Raw genomic sequence first — 14,956 nt, forward strand, 5'->3', positions numbered from 1 at the left:
GGGTCGCTATGAGTCGGAATTGACTCGATGGCACTGGCTTTTTTTTTTAATATATTTACCACAATTAAAAAAAAAAATGTATTTTATCCACCACTTGCTTCTTCTCCTATCTGTTTAAGATTTAAAATATTTTCACCAGACCCTGGTCTTACTCCTAAGTAGATGATTGTCCCCTAGGCTGCTTTGCTCAGATCTCCAAGCTCCTGCCTGTGTTGCAGGGTTCTACTGACTTCTGTACCACTGCCCCGCTCAGGTTCTCTCCATGAGGCCTTCTTTAATGCTGATGAGTTTCATTTCAATTACTAGCCCTTTCATCTCAAACACCAGTGGAGCAGAAGCAATGTATAAAGTCAAATTGTTTCTTTGAAACCTAAAATTTATTGTGTTCTAGTGTCACTTTTATTAATTGTTTAACGTTAATGGTATCCAGACCCGCAGAAGTTCTTATAAACATGGAATTTTTTTTTTTTTCATCAAAGGGGAACCTCGCTTGTACTCTCTATATACGGTGATGTGCCTTCTGTTGTAGACCAGTTATACGTAGATTTATTTACACCAGGGAACCTAGGAATTTGACCCTGGAATAACATCGCTGAGAAAAAACTATGTTCAGATCAGAATGTAGCTGAACCTACTGGGGACTGTCTTAAACCCTGCCCATGTGACTCTCACTTTCCCTCCAAGAGGTTTCTCATGTGTTTAAAAATGTGTGCTCATTACACAGGCTCAAGTTGTGTTGGCCACAACAGACTCTCAGGAAGAAAGAGATTTCCTTTCTCTGATCCTTAGCCAGAATGACTTGGAGAGAAGCACAGAGAAAAATTATCCTCTAGATAACAAGAAAAGAGAAAGGTAAGATGCTTTTTGCTTCATTTTTGCCCTAAACTATTTGAAGAGAAACTTCTGGGGAGATAGCAAAGGAATCCTAACTTCAGCTTTAGGAATATTTTAACAAAACACAGCACACTGGGAAACAAGAAGTGAGGAGGGAAGCACAATTTCTCCCCACGGTAGACAGAGTCCTTACGAGCATTGTCCTCAAGAGGATCTTGTACCTCGTGGCTTGAAGATAAAATTAAGAACAAATTTTAGTAGTTAAGGGATGGGTGCCAGAATTCACACCAGTCACCCCTGACTTTGGGGAGAAGCATGGCTATTTCTCCGCACACTTAATATACAGGCCAATCTGCTTGCGTGCAAGCATTCCAACAGAAAATGCTTAGTTCTCATTATAGATGTAACCCTGTCCATCCAGCTCGGCTCTCAGGATTGGATTATGAACATAATTCTTAGCAATGCTGCTTTCATTTATCTACACAAGCTTTCTAAATGCCATTTCATTAGATGAGCTGGAGTCATACACTCTCTGTCTGGTGTGCTATGAGTGGCAAGCAGCAAGATTTATACCCTGGTGAGCCATAGTCAGGCATTTCAATGCTACACCGATTATTTAGATGTATTCAGAATCTTGCCCTTTCTTGCCAATGGATACTAGGCTTTCTCCAAGAACTCAATGTACGTGTCAAGATATTCTTTTCCTCAGGGAGATGCCAAAACCAGATTTATCCTGTTCCCCCAAGGTTAAAGCAATGAATAAGATGTCCTTTGCTTTTCTCCACTTCTTACTCCCAGAAAATAATTCATCTACATCCACACAGTGACAGCTCTTGGCATGAACAAAGGTGTCCCAAGAAAAGCTAGTAGGGATCCATGTAATTGCTCATGATTGTATCATTGTGTATTTAGCATATTTGTAGGCTGTTAGGTTTAAACATTAGTCTGACACAAAGTAAGAAAACAAAACAAAACATAACAAAACAAAACAAAATTGTAAATAGTGTTTACTCATTTTTATCATACTTTAGAGTAAAAAAAAAAGTAGAGCTTGCAAAATGTCAGTGGGATCCAGCAAGTGAAGAAATCCAAGATCAGTGAATTTCAAGAAACTCAGAATTTTTTTCTTCCTTGACTATTTCTGAGATAATTTGTATCTACAATCAATTCTTGATCACCTAAGCAACCAAAACACGCGTTTTTTATTTTGCCTTTGAAATACTTTGTGACTTTTCTCATTTTGCCACCTAAGCAGCAGATTCTCCTCATGTTAACATTTATTTCTACACACACCCAGGTATGACTGGGTTACAAGAAAGGTAAGAGCAGGAAGGATATGGTTAGCAATATATGAAAGATAAAAAACCCCAACTGCTGGTGAGTTGAATTCCAACACATAGTGACCCTATAGAGCAGAGTAGGACTGCCTCATAGGGCTTCCAAAGCTATAAATCTTTACAGGAGCAGACTGCCACATCTTTCTCACACAGAGAGGCTGGTGGGTCCCAACCACCAACATTTGGGTGAGTAGCTGAGTGCTTAATCATTGCACAACCAGGGTTCCTGAATAGAAGATATTCCAGTGCAAATAATATTGCCCAAATTTTAATATTTTCTCTTTATTTCTTCATTTAAAATTTTTCCATTAAGAAAATGATTTTGAGATCAGTACTGATGCCTCAGTTGCAATATTAAAGCATTCTAGGTGCAAAATATTGAACAACTCTGGAAGCCTCAAAAGAAAATGGAAGGAATACACAGTATGAAAAGTCACTGTACGAAAAAGAATTGCTCGATGTTCAACCATTTCAGGAGGTTGCATAAGATCAAGAACCAATGGTACTGAAAGAAGTCCAAGCTGCACTGAAGGTATTGGTAAAAAACACAGCTCCAGGAATTGACAGAATGCTAACTGAGATGTGTCAATAAACAGATGTGACACTGAAAGTACTCACTCATCTATGCCAAGAAATTTGGAACATAGCTACCTGGTCAACCGACTAGAAGTGACCCATATTTGTGCCCAGTCCAAAGAAAGGTGATCCAACAGAATGTGGAAATTATTGAACAATATCATTAATATCATATGCAAGTAAAATTTTTCTGAAGATAATTCAAAAGCAGTTGCAGCAATACATTGACAGGGAACTGCCAGAAATTCAAGCCGGATTCAGAGGTGAACGTGAAACTGGGGATATCATTGCTGAGGTCAGATGAATCTGGGCTGAAAGCAGAGAATACCGGAAAGATATTTACTTGTGTTTTATTGGCTATGCAAAGGTATTCAATCGTGTGGACCATAACAAATTATGGATAACATTGAGAAGAATGGGAATTCCAGAACACTTAATTGTGCTTATGCAGAACCTATACATGGACCAAGAAGCAGTCGTTCAAACAGTACACGGTGATACTACGTGGTTTAAAGTCAGGAAAAGTGTGCATCAGAGTTGTATCCTTTCACCATACTTATTCAATGTGTATGGTGAGCAACTAATCTGAGAAGGTGGACTATATTAAGAAGAAGGCAGAGTTAGGATTAGAAGACTCATTAACAATCTGCATTATGCAGATAACACAACCTTGCTTACCGAAAGTGAAGAGGACTTGAAGCACCGATGAAAATCAAGGACTACAGCCTTCAGTATGGATTACACCTCAACATAAAGAAAACAAAAATCCTTACAACTGGACCAATAAGCAACATCAAAATAAACAGAAAATATTGAAGTTCTCAAGGATTTCATTTTACTTGGATCCGTAATCAACACGCATGGAAGTGGCCCCCAAGAAATTAAATGACACATTGCTTTGGGCAAATCTACTGCAAAAGACCTCTTAAAAGTGTTAAAAAGCAAAGATGCCACTTTGGGGACTAAGGTGTGCCTGATCCAAGCCATGGTATTTTCAGTTGCATCATATGCATACGAGAGCTGGACAATGAATAAGGAAGACAAAAGAAGAATCAATACTTTCGAATTATGGTGTTGGCAAAGAATATTAAATATACCATGGACTGCCAGAAGAACAAACAAATCTGTCTTGGAGGAAGTACAGCCAGAATGTTCCTTAGAGGAGAGGATGGCAAGACTTCATCTCAAGTACTTTGAACGTGTTATCGGGAGGCACCGGTCCCTGGAGAACATCATGCTTGATAAAGTAGAGAGTCAGTGAAAATGAGGAAGACCCTCAGCCAGATGGATTGACACTGTGACTGCAACAATGGGCTAAAACATAGCAACAATTGTGGGGATGGCACAGGACTGGGTAGTGTTTCGTTCTGTTGTACACGGGTTCACTGTGAGCTGGAATGAACTGGATGGCACCTAACAACAACAGTGATTCCACTATGTACAAGCATCTCATATATGTAACTCTCATGCCAAGTGGTTCCATTCAGTCTGATATTTTTAAATGCAGCAGACATTATTTCTATATTACAGGCCGAGAAAGAAGAGATATTGGTACTGTTATCTTGATTGGATCCATTAAACAAAGGCAATCTGGAACATAGTCTAGATCTTGCTGCCTCAATCCTGTGCTCTCCCTCTTAGAGCTGGGCTTTAACTATGAATCTCACCAGTGGGGCATGAAGAATAAGGAGAGATGGATCAGAAGCTCAGGAAGGGTTATTCTAAAGAGCAAAACACAGAAAGAACAATGAAAGACAGTGGAAAACTTGAGATCCACCAGCTGTGCTGCATGCCCTAATAATGAACATGGATATAGTCATATTTAATGGAATCTGAAAAAGCATTTGGCAAAATTCACCACTAGCTTATGATAAAAAATTCTAGGACTATAAGAATAGAATAGAATTTGTCAAATTGGTAATGGGCATCGACAAAAAACTGTAACCAACATCATATTAACGTAGTCGGACAACATTCTGTTGTGATTCATAAGGTTTTCATTGGCTAATTTTTGGAAGTAGGTCACCAGGCTTTTCTTCCTAATTGAATCTGTCTTAGTCTGAAAGCTCTGTTGAAACGTGTCCACTCTGGGTGACCCTGCTGATACTTGAAATACCAGTGGCATAGCTTCCAGCATCATAACAACATGCAAGCCATCACCGTACAAAAAGGTAACAGATGGATTGTGGTAAGAAAATATAAGACACACAAAAAACAAATAACAAAATGGCAGAAGTAAGTCCTTCCTTATTGACAATTACCTTAAAAATAGATTAAACTCTCCAATAAAAAAAACAGTGTGGTAAAATGGATTTAAAAAAGAAAATAGAGGATCTGAACAACACCCTAAACCAACTAGACTTACAGATATGTACAAAAATTTAATACTTTTTATTTACTATTTATATAATTTAATATAAATACTCTATACAACAACAGTACAATACACTTTCTTCTCCGATGCACATGGATCATTTTCCATGACAGATCATAGACTAGAACAAAATACAAGTCTCAATAAATTTAAAAATATTAAAATCATATGAAATATCTTCTCTGACCACAATGGAATGAAACTAGAAATTAATAACAGAAGGAAAACTGTAAAATACACAAATATGTGGAAATTCAACAACACACTATTAAACAACCAATGGGTCAAGGAAGCCAACAAGGCAGCAATCAGAAAATACTTAGAGTCAAATGAAAATGAAAGCAAACATACCAAAGCTTAGGGGTTCAATGAAGGCAGTGTTCATAGGGAAATTCATAGTGGTAAATACCAACAGTAAAAAAAGAGGAAAGATCTCAAATTAAAAAAACAAAAAACCTAACTTTACAACTATAGGAACTAGAAGTAGAAGAGCAAACTAAGCCCAAAGCTACCAAAAGGAAGGAAATAATAAGGATCAAAGGAAAAATAGAGAATATAAAAATAATAGGCTGTGATGGTTAAGACTGTGTGTCAATTTGGCTGGGCCATGATTCTCAGTGTTTTGGCAGTCGTATAATATTGTGATCACTTCCCTGTTGAGATTTGATATGTGATCACCCGCATGATGGGATCTGCTGTGAGTAGCCAATCAGCTGAAAGGGAGTCTCCTTGGGTGTGTGGCCTGCATTCAAATATAAGCTGGTGTTCTAGCAAACCTTTTGCTCCTTCTGGATCCTGTTTGAAAGGATCCTGTTCGTCTGACTTCTGGTTCTTGGGACTTGAGCTGGCAGCTTGCCTTCAATCTTGCCTGCCAATCTTGGGTTCAACAACCCCTGTAGCTAAGTGAATCAGGAGAAGCCTCTATCCTGATCCACGGACATGGGACATTCCAGCCTCTACAACCCTGTGAGCCATTTGCTTGATATAAATCCCTCTCTGTTTATATGCTTTACTGGTTTTTCTTCTCTAGAGAACTCAGCCTAAGACATAGATGGAATTGATAAAACCAGAAGTTGGTTTCTTGGAAAGATCAAAAAAACCTTTAACTAGGCTGAACAGAAAAAGAGAGAAGATGTAAGTCTTTAAAATCAGACATGAAAGTGAGGACATTATAACTGACTCTACAGAAATAAAAAGGATCATAACAAAATATTATGAACAATCATTGCATGCAAACAAATTAAATAACTTAGATAAAACTAACAAATTTCTAGAGACACAAAAACCACTTAAATTGACCCAGAAAGAAATAGAAAAATCTCAACAAACCCATAACAAGTGAGGAGATTGAATCAGTAATCACCACTGGGTTCATTAAGAAACTTAACCAAACATTTATAGAATTGACGCCAATTTCTGAATCTCCTCCAAAACACAGAAGAGGAGGGAAAACTACCTAACTCATTCTATGAGGCTAGTAGTATCCAGATACCAAAGCCAGGCAAAGACACCAATATCCCTTATAACTGTAGGTGCAAAAATGCTCAACAAAATACTAGGAAACTAAATCCAACAGCATATTAAAAGGATTACACACCATGATCAAGTGAGATTTATCTCAAGAATTCAAGGGTGGTTGAATCAATGTAACACATTACATTAATAGAACAAAGAAAAAGAAAACGATCATCTCAATTGATACAGTAAAGGCATTTGACAAAATCTAACACCCTTACATGTTAAAAACCATCAATAAACTAGGGATAGAAGGGAAATGCCTCCACTGATTAAGGGCATTTAAGAAAACCCTACAGCTATTATCATACTCAATGGAGAAAGACTGAAATCACGGCGAGGATGACCACTCTCACCACTGCTATTCAGTATTGTACTGGAAGTCCTAAAAAAAAAAAAAAAACCCAGTGCCCTCGAGTCTATTCCGACTCATAGCAACCCAAAAGACGGAGTAGAACTGCCCCATAGAGTTTCCAAGGAGCACGAAGTCCTAGCCAGAACAATTAAGCAAGGGAAAGAAATAAAAGGCATCCAAATTGGGGAGGAAGAAGTAAAACTATTCCTTTTTGCAGATGAACCTGTATATTAAAAAAAACTCAAAGAATCCTCAAGAAAGCCACTAATCAATGAATTCAGCAAATTGGCAGGGTACAATGTTAAGTCAGCTGGACATACCAGCAATGAGCAATCTGAAAAGAAAATTTAAGAAACAGTTCCATTTACAATAGCACCCAAAAGAATAAAACACATAGGAATACATTTAACTAGGGAAGTGAAAGAGTCAAACATAAAAGAATACTTGCCTTATATCTTAGAATTCTCTAGAGAAATAGAACCAGTAGCATACATAGAGATGTGTGTGTGTGCATGTATGTGTGTGTATGCGTGTATGCAGGGGAGGGAGAGAGAGAGATTTACTTCAAGGGATCGGCTTATATCATTGTGGAACCGGCAACCCAAAATTGGCAGGTCAGGTGGCAGGATGGAGACTCCTGCAGGCTTTTTTCCCAAAATTAAGCAACACAAAGAATGCAAAGTGGAGACAGAGAATGAGTTCTGGCAAAATATCTATTTATAGTTTGGAGGTATAACACACCCTAAGGAAACTTCCTTTTCAACTGACTGATTACATTACATTAGGTTGCATTATGTAATATAATTATATTACGTCACCTTACATTATGGAATAGCAACTACTCTAGTATTTGGCCAAACCACTGGGAACCATAGGGTAGCCAAGTTGACACATAAAATTAAGTATCACATGGCATGATTCCATTTTTATGAAACTCTAGAAAAGATGAAACCAATCTATTGTGATAGAAAACAGTTCAGTGGTTGTCTGAGGCTGGGAGTTAGAGGCGGCTGATCAGGAATGGGCACAAGGGTCATGGAAATGTTCTGTATCTTGATTTTTATGGGGGTTATATGTGTGCATAATTTTGTCAAAACTCACTGGAAAGCACTCAATAAAAGGGTATTTTTGTTTGTTTGTTTTGTGTTTTAAATGAACAGGCCACGGAATAAGCATTCCCTGTCTGTCCTTTATATTGTGCGCTGGCCTCTACTCTGCACTGGGGAATTGGGATTTCCTGCAGCCTGGTGGGGCTAGGAAGGAAGCCTGTAGGCCCTCAAGCTTTCCCAACAACTAAGAAGAAGAGAGAATCCAGCTTCAGCATCCAGTTTCATTCAAGCAAAGCGGGGTTGGAGGCAAATCTGTGTAATGTAGGGTTTAGATAATTCCATTCTCGACTCCATCTTCAGCTCTTGGTCTCACAATACCAGGTGTACCCCTAGAGAGCTGAACCAAAGCTGGAGCCCAATTCTTCTGGAAATCAGTCATATTCGGGTGACCTGGTATTGTTGTACCACTTTCTGGTGGCACAATGGTTAAAGCACTGGCCTGCTAACCAAATGGTTGGTGGTTTGAAACCACCAGAGGCTCCGCAGGATAAAGATATGGCAGACTGCTTCCCTGGAGATTGTACAGTCTCGGAAGCCCTATAGAGTTGCTGTGAGTTGGAATTGACTCAATGGTAGTGGGTTTTGGTTTTTTGGTTTCACATTTGCAGTTTTCAGTCTCCAAATCTTCCTGGGGTGGTTTGCTTTCTCTCCCAGGAGGCCTGAAAATGTTCCACACAGCTGCAGTCGCAATGGCTACAGAGAAGTCAGTTCTCATCAGAGACAGCCGGTTCCTGCTGTGGAAGGGATCCAAGAGTCCCAGTCTCCTGCTACCCTTACTCCCAAATCTCATAGCAGGTGATAGGAGGGATGGGGCTCACCCTCTCTCAGCTTATTATATCCAGAAGGCCCTAAAATCCAAATCCAGAGAAGACTCTGTCTTTCCATCAGGAATATAACCAGACTGATGTCATTGCAACCATGTGGGTTCATAACTGAAACTAGGAAATCTAGGACAGTTTTCTTACCTTTGTTTTGGCCCTCCCCAATGCCCTTTCCTTTACCATATGGTGTGATCACCCTCTAGGGGTCAAACTTCTCTTCGCATCCGTGCAAACCTTCCAGACTCAAGTGAATTGCTAAAGCTTAATTTTTTTTTTTTTTTTAAGGGAGTTTTACCAGCTCACAGAGCACACAGCAGACCATGTGGGAGGGTAGCAGAGCAAAGTGGGAGGCTGTTGGAAACACTCATCTGACAGTAAAGAAGGCAAGTCAGAGAACACGTGAGTCACCTGAGGCATAGCTCAGACAGGCTCGTGGTGACAGGATGACAGGAATTTGACAATATAAGTTAGGAGGGGAGGGCTCTTGGAGAGGGGAGATGCCCAGGTAGAATGGAAGGAAGAGGGCAGTAAGGAACTCCCTGTGGGGCCGAGCAGACTGCGGGTGTTTCATCTAGTGATGGCCAGTATTGAATTTAGGGTTGTTTCTTACCAGCTACTGCACAAGTTTACAAACTGATATTCTTGTGTCCATGAGCATTGTGAGGAATGAGGGAAGCAGGGACTAAGATGAGAGGAAGGGGGTTATTAGGCATAGAAGGTGAGAGGGAGAGGGTGAGCAGCTTGAAATGAGAGCTGGAGATATGACAAATCCCATTACCCCACCCCAGGAAATAGGGCTGGGGCTGGAGAAGAGAGAAATGACTCCTATTAAATAAGTCCCAATAACTATTTGTAAATTTATTCCTCATTTTCTGTAACAAATACAAGTCTTGTTACTCTATACCTAAATAATTTTCAGATTGGCATGGAACACTGTCATTTGCAGATTACTGGACTTTTTTGCAAAAACTTGTTCCTACTTGAAGTCCCCTTGGATAGTACATGCTCAGCTGCTAACAGCAAGGTTAATGGTTCAAGCCCACCGAGAGGTGCCTCAGAAGAAAGGCCTGGTGATCTACATCTGGAAAATCAGCCGTTGGAAATCCTACGGAGCACAAGTCTACTCTGACACACATGGGGTCACTACGAGTGGAGTCAACGCAACAATTGGATTTTAGATTTCCTGAGCTATGCCATTCCAACATCCTTTCCGTCTTCTTTCCAGGATGCTGAATTTGGAGAGGAAAAGGACTCCTATCAAGCAAGTCCCAATAAATATTTTCAATGTGTATCCACCATTTTCTGAAACAATAAAAGTCTTTTTACTGTTTCCCTAAATAACGTTCACGTTGGCGTGAACGTTGCCGTTTGCTGATTACTGGCCTTTTTTCCCAAACACTTGTTATTATTTCCACTGCTCCCTAAGGAATATCTTTCCCAGCAACATTTTCCTTCTCAATTTCAATCACGGACCTAAAGATCTTCCATGACTCTTTAGAGGCAGCTCAAAATAAGGTCCTCAGAGATACAGAAAATCAGATGGCTTCTTCAAGCTTCCCTCTCATACCGTGTCCGCAGGAACACGGATGCTTCTCCCTTGATTGAGGCAACCTCTCTCACAGAGGTAGAAACTCGGGGCCTCGTTCAGCCTGTAATTGACGGTGAGTTAGAAGGCTCCTCACCTTGCTTTCTTAGGAAGTAGCCACAGTAGTCCCATGACTTGGTCGCCCTCTTGAACCCAATGAACTCTGGGTGGGGAGTAAATTTCTGACGTTGCTACAATTTTTTATTCCCTAGTCTCTCCTTCGACACCAGACCTAGGAAACATGAAGGCCTAGTATCAGTGTGGAAAAAATGACTCAAACTCAGCCCTTGAGCGTTCCAGACGGCAGCATGTTACCTGGATGTAAAGCAAACTGTAACCGGAAACCTGGTTTTCATTACCAGAGACCAGCCTGTGTAGCGAACAAGAACATTACCAGAAAGGAATCAGTAGTAATTCTACAAGCTTGAGCACCAAATGACCCCAGAGCAGAGGAGAAGTAGGAAACAGAGAGCAGCAGTGTGCCAGAATCCTTGCTGGTGATGAAATCCCACATTTATTATCTCCTTTATGTCAGAGCCTCATCGTCGATGCTTGTGTTCATTGCCCCATTTTCTCCGTGCTTACACCTGGAAAGCAGGTGAGGCCCGTCCTTAGCCATCTCTCACCTCACTTTTAGTCTCTTCCCCTTTCCCCCGAACTTTTTTTTTTTTTTTTTTTTGGACATCCTGTTGTTGTTTAGGTGAAATTTTACAGAGCAAATTAATTTCCCATTCAACAATTCATACACAGCTTGTTTGGTGACATTGATCAAAAACCCCTGAATGTCTCAGCACTCCGCCCCCTGCCTTCCTCTCTGGGTTCCCTGTGTCCATTTGCCCAGCTTTCCTGAACTTTGCTTTTTGGCAAATTCTGCCCTTTAGGTCTCATATAGTTGACTGTTCTGAGGTCTACATTCCTCTCTGGTGGTATTGTTCATTTTGCAGGTCTGTCTGTTGTATGGCTATTGGTTGTCTGCTGTACAGGCCTACCTATTGGAAACCCTGGTGGCATAGTGGTTAAGAGTTATGGCTGCTAACCAAAGGTTAGCAGTTCGAATCTACCAGGTGCTCCTTGGAAACCCTATGGGGCAGTTCTACTCTGTACTATAGGGTTGCTATGAGCTGGAATTGACTTGTCAGCAATGGGTTTTGTGTGTGTGTGTGTGTGTGTGTTTTGGGGGGGAGGGGGTTATTGTATGGCTATAATGTGATCTCTGGGAGTGATTTCAGTTCCAAGTTTAAAGGAGGTCTAAGGGCCATAGTCTCAGGGGTTCCACTAGTCTCTATCAGACCTCCCTAGACTTTTTCCTCAAGAAATCAGGATGCTCCAAGGCCCTCCAACAAAGTATTTTTTCAGTGCCTGCTACTGAGCCTGGTATGAAGTTGTTATTAGCTGCCATAGGGTCAGCCCAGCTCATGGTGAGCCCATGCACAATGGAATGAAATGTTGCCTGGTTCTGTGCCATCTCTGACACTGTGGATCAGACCATGTGATTTTTGGTTGGTTTTTCACTAGTTGACTTTTGAAAGTAGATTGCCAGGCCTTTCTTCCTAGTCTGTCTTAGTCTGGAAGCTCTGCTGAACTTTCTTCAGCATCATAGCAGCATACAAGTCTCCACTTACGGGTGAGTGGTGGCTGCAAATGAAAGGCATTGGCCAGGAATGGGACTTGGGTCTCCTGCATGGCAGGGGAGAATTTTACCGCGGAGCCCATTGGAATTCATTTGTTAGATGCTGTCAAGTTGATTCTTATTCATAACAACACCATGTGACAGAGTAAAACTGCCCCATAGGGTTTTCTTGGCTGAAATCTTTACAGAAGCAGATCTCCAGGTCTTTCTCCTGGGAAGCAGCTGGGTAGATTCAAACCACCAACCTTTCACTTAGCAGCCAAGAGCTTAACCATCGCACCATCAGGGCTTCTTGCAATGGGCGCCCTATAACTATTCGAAGGATAATGGAATGAATGATTCTCCTTTGTTGCCTGACTCACAAGAAAGCTATCCAGGTGCCTTTACTGATCTAGTCCAGTTCTCAAATCTAGTGAGAAATGACCCAAAAAGGAAATCTGCACAGAGATGTTCATCAAAGAATAAGAGTTAAACATTTTACCAGGATCAAGGGTATTCACACAGACAATGCCTTCAACTCAAAACAGGAATCTTTAATGGTTCCAGTGAGAGGATGTCACAATGTCCCCGGAAATAAAATGTATGAAGGTCATTCCTGTTTTATTCTGAACTGATAGCTCTGATCAGTCCTAGAGCTCTTTCTCCCAAATCTTTTAAATATTTGTGAATTATGAACTTTTTGTAAAATTTTTAAAATAAAAGCCAAATGGTCCACTGGCCAACTTAGCTTCTTTCCCTCAACAATAAGATGGCTTTATTTTATTGTTATATATAAGACTCCATCCTGACTTCTGTTCTGCTATAGGTCCTGTGACGATCCACCCCACAACTCCCCAGAAGCAAAAACTCAGACACAGGCCTCCAAACTTCCTTGAACCCCCATGGAGATGGACTATGTAAGAGAGGTGACTGTGGATGGTGCTCAAAGCATAAGAGCCGATTCTGGCTCCATCCTGGCATGAGTGCACACTTTTCTAAGTGCTGAGGTGCAGCCTGGGACTCACGTCCAGGGCTCAAGCCTCCAGGAGTGATTTCTGGGGAACCACAGAATCTCAGGTAACCATCTTTAGTTCGCCTCTGGACATGCCTCTCCCCACACCTAGAACACCCTTTCCCAGCCACATCACAAGACAAACTCTGACTCTTCCTTCAGTTTCTGGTTGATCCTCTGGACTGGGAGCCTCATCGCAATCTACCACGATACTTGATAAATTCCTCTTTATAGCCTTCATTTCATTTATAGTCATTTGTTTAGAGCCTGTGTTCCCCACAAGACTGCATGGCCACGAAGATCTAGCTTGGTGCCAGGCTTTGGTATTAATTGAAATAGTGTTGAACTAATGAAATATTAATTAATAATTATCAGTTAATTATTTAATCAGGAGCCCCTGACTGATGCAAACAGTTAACATGTTTGGCTGCTAATTGAAAATTTGGAGTCCACCCATAGGTGCCTTGGAAGAAAGGCCCGGCAATTTACTTTTGAAAAACCATCCACTGAAATCCCTATGGAGCACAGTTTTACTCTGACCCACATCGGGTTTCCATGAGTTAGGGTTGACTCATTGGCAACCAGCTTTTTTAATTATTTAATGAATAAATGAATGAAACGCTGTTGAATTAATGAAAGAACTCACCCAATCACGTCATCACCTAGAATTAAAGATGACTACACCTTGCCAGTGTTATCTGAAGCATAGACATTGTTTTAAACTTGAATAAAAAAACCATAAGTTGGCTAGGTGGCCAAAGTAGAGGGGGAAGACCATGTTGTAATGTACCCAAGGGACAGCACACAACAGTGGTACGAAGCATGGCTGTGAAGGCAGATCATCATGGTTCAAGGACCACCTCAGTCCCTCACCAGCTATATGACTCTAAACAAAGTGTGTGCCCTTTTTATGCTATATTTTCATCATTTGTAAAATGCAGGTAAGAATAGTACAAAACTAATAAGGTTAAACCGAAGAAAAAAACCCAAACCCATTGCCATTGAGTCAATTCCGACTCATAGCAGGGTAGAGCTGCTCTATAGATTTTCCAAGGAGTGCCTGGTGGGTTCGAACTGCCCACCGTTTGGTTCTCAGCTTAACCACTATGCTACCAGGGTTTCCCTAACAGGGCTACTGTCCTTGAAAACATCACACTGAGTAAAATAAGTCAGTTGCAAAAGAATAAGTAATACTGTATGGTCTCACATGAAACAAGCAAATATATAGACACTAAAGATTAGTAGTGGTTACCAGGGTGGGAGGTAGGCGGAAGAGGGAACTTTTGCTTAGGGGGCATTGAATTTATGTCAATGGCGGTACAATGATCTGGGGAAGGATAGTGAGAATGGTTGCCCAACTTGGAGAATGTAATCAATTTCACTGAATAGTACATGTAGACATTGTTGAGATGAAATATGTTTTATTACACATATTTTTACCACAATAAAAAAACTAGTAAGTCTATGGTAGAGATTATGGGGAGGCATACGTGGAAAATTCTTGTACATAGAACACAATTAGCCAATATTACTTTGCTGTAATCAAATCAAGGTTTCTGCTCTGACAATGTGCCCTGATCCCAGCCCTCGCTACAGCTGGCTGTCCTCCCAACTTCTCCCTTTATTCTTCACGGACTGGGAGTAGGACCAGTTCCTGGGGGCTGCTGTATTATGGAGTGACACGAGGTGCTGAACAGCTTAAAAAGGGTTTTGATCATACATCGTGAAATTGATTTTCCCTCAATTCAAGTCTGGTAAACTTTACCAAAACACTCTAGGCAATATATAAGGAAAAAAAAAAAAAAAGTAGTGGTTAAACTCAAACCAGA

The 14,956-nt window shown here is 40.7% G+C and overlaps 1 long non-coding RNA gene across 1 annotated transcript in view; it reads left to right on the forward strand.

Annotated features, from left to right (window-relative positions):
* The first annotated feature begins 730 nt into the window (after window positions 1-730).
* Window positions 731-14,956, forward strand: part of LOC126081840 (uncharacterized) — a 34,703-nt gene continuing 20,477 nt past the window's right edge. Inside the window, exons 1-2 of the long non-coding RNA XR_007518448.1 lie at window positions 731-852; window positions 10,719-11,104. This is a non-coding gene — a long non-coding RNA (uncharacterized LOC126081840). The remainder of the gene's footprint in view (window positions 853-10,718; window positions 11,105-14,956) is intronic.

The sequence above is a fragment of the Elephas maximus genome, chromosome 8, assembly GCF_024166365.1.
Source record: "Elephas maximus indicus isolate mEleMax1 chromosome 8, mEleMax1 primary haplotype, whole genome shotgun sequence".
NCBI lineage: Eukaryota > Metazoa > Chordata > Mammalia > Proboscidea > Elephantidae > Elephas > Elephas maximus.